The following is a 2,627-nucleotide window of genomic DNA, read 5'->3' on the forward strand; positions in this document are numbered from 1 at the left end:
AGTGCTGAGAATCAGAAGTCAGGTGTTCTGGTCTGAGTATTTCTTCCCTTCTCTGGGCTTCAGTTTTCTTATCTTTCAAATGATAGGGTTGGAGGAGGTGGTTTCTAAGATGGTCATGACGTTTTAGGAAGTGGGTCTATTTGTTTCTGGTAATAAAGACAGGTCCACTAAAGGACAGCTCTCTTCCCCAAATTTACTCCTTCTAAATCATACTCCTTTTGGCATGCACTCCAGTTTGGGGGAAAACAGTATGTAACAAACTCATAACCCCTACACACATTTCATCACTTTCAGCAGTATGACTTTTATTTCATGTGAATGAGGAACAGTAGGGAAAAGAGAAGCCCAAGTGGAGAATCTTCTAGGTACCCTATTACCAAGCCCCACAAAAGCTCTCTGGGGATCTTATACAGATCTTATATGGTTGGGGGTGAGAGTTGAGCAGAGATTCACTAATGGCCCCAACTCCCTAAGTGAGTCTTAAAGCAGAAAGACTTGGGGTGAGGGTGAAGGAAGGGCCTGGCTTGGGGGTGAGGATCGTATCCCTTCCATCTTTCTCCTGCATCTCTCTCTGAGCCAGGTAAACTTTTTGGAATTCAACAGTACTCAGAGACCTACCCCTGACAATCAGCACAATCACGCCCTCTAGTGACCTCAACCAAGACACTTTTGGCAGAGCTCCCATAAGTTCCATAGCCCAGCCCAGTGCTAAACTCTTGTGCAGCTCTTACTCACTGTGGAGAAGGGCTCTTTCCAACTGGCCCGAAGGAAAGACTCAGGCAGCTGTGGCTTTCTGTAGGCCTTTCTCCCAATGCTGGAAGTTGAGAGAGGGAGCCATGCCCCTCAGTGCCCAGTTTTCTTCTTTGAGCCTGAAAAGGGCTCCAGGATTTCTTTCCAAGCTATCTTCAGTGCTGAGCCTGGCACCTGCCATGGGAGGGCTCTATGGTAGAGTAGGTGGTTGTCTGCAGTTTCCCCCACTTCCCGACAAGGTGGTGGTACTAGTCCCCATATAGAGATGCTGGCAGGAAGCTAGAATACAGCAAGGCTGGAATGCTGGTAAGCACAAGATGTGTGAGCTAATCCCCACCCCAGCCTCAAGGAGAAGGCTGAGCCACAGTGCACACACAAGGCGGTATAGACACACGACCTGATACAGACACACAATGTGACATAGACATATAACATACAATATAGATTAGCCACATGGCACACACACAACATGGAATTGATGTAATATACATACAGCATAAAACAGACCCACAGTACATACACAATATGGTTCTGACACGATACACATACACATGACATAAACACAACTCTGCATACATGATACAGACTTGATATGTACACAATATAGTATGGATATGATACAGCATACACACAACACAGCACAGGCACGCAAGGCACCGAATACAATGTGGTACAGGAAGTGGCACAGATTTACTCAACCCCACATGTACTCATATACGGGACACACCCCCAGGCCGACAGGAGTATGGCTACCAGGCGGAGCACTGTGTCCTGCCAGTCGTATCTGCACTGACTCCAGCTGTGCAACTGGTAGGTTTGAGGCAGACTGCATGGAGTTAATAAGCAACTGAGGGGTGGTGGAGGCAGGCCTAAGGAAAGCTCTGGATCTTGTGCAGAAAACTTGAGGTTCTTGGTTAGTACAGGCTGGTGTACTTCTCCCTCCACCTCACAGGTCTTCTAGTGCTGTTTCCCACCCCTATGGGTGTATGCTGCCTCCCTGGGACCAGCCCTCAGCCCTGAGGATGGACAAGGGGCTTTTTGTGGACATTCTTGAACTCTCTTTGAGCCCTGCCTCTCTCTGGAACTTTGACAGTCCTCATTCCCCTACATCCACCCCACCGCCTTGCAGGATGAGCTCATGCTGTTGGGGAAGCTGCAGGCACACCACTCAGCTGAGCAGTGGGTGGGATTTGGAAAGGCAGCTTGGAGTGTGCTTGTGGGAAGCACCCAGGGAATGCCAGGGCCTCTAGGTGACAGTTGTGCTCTGAAGTCTTGTCAGGAGAGGTGGGCAGACCTTGGATATGAGTTGGTCTTTTTATTTGAGAAGGATAAATTGAGAATCATAGGGCTTTTCTTGGCTCCCCGAAGCTTCAATTTTGCTGTTTCTACCTTTAGGTATTTATTTGTCCATCCATCCATCTGTCTGCCCATCCCTGGCTTTGGATTAGGACCTTGTGTATTCTGGTGTTCTCTAATAGCACGTGTGCTAGCCTGAATCCGGCTTTATTGAGAGTTATATAGAGGTGCTACTTTTCTTTGAAGACAAGCATCATGAAGGGAAGGGGGGCAGGGCAGGAAGGATTTGGGATCCTGTTAAAGGAAGTTTGGGCTCCTCCTTGAGAAGCTCGAGTGATTGTGGGGAAAGGGATGGGTTAAAGAGACCCCATCTCTTTTATGGTTGGACATAGAAACCTCTTTGGAGAAGATAGGGTAAACTAATTCTCTCTCTCTCTCTCTCTCTCTCTCTCTCTCTCCCCCCTCCTCCTTTTCCCTCCCTCCCCCTCCCTCTCTCTCTCTCTCTCTCTCTCTCTCTCTCTCTCTCTCTGTCTCATTCTGTCTCTCTCTCCATCTCTCTCTAACTCCCTCTTTGTCTCTCA

General features: G+C 48.3%; 1 protein-coding gene across 1 annotated transcript in view; it reads left to right on the top strand.

Moving 5' to 3' along the window:
- Nucleotides 1–2,627, top strand: part of PAK3 (p21 (RAC1) activated kinase 3) — a 289,996-nt gene that overhangs the window by 154,640 nt on the left and 132,729 nt on the right. The gene's annotated exons all lie outside the window — the stretch shown is intronic.

The sequence above is a fragment of the Pteropus alecto genome, unplaced genomic scaffold, assembly GCF_000325575.1.
Source record: "Pteropus alecto unplaced genomic scaffold, ASM32557v1 scaffold107, whole genome shotgun sequence".
NCBI lineage: Eukaryota > Metazoa > Chordata > Mammalia > Chiroptera > Pteropodidae > Pteropus > Pteropus alecto.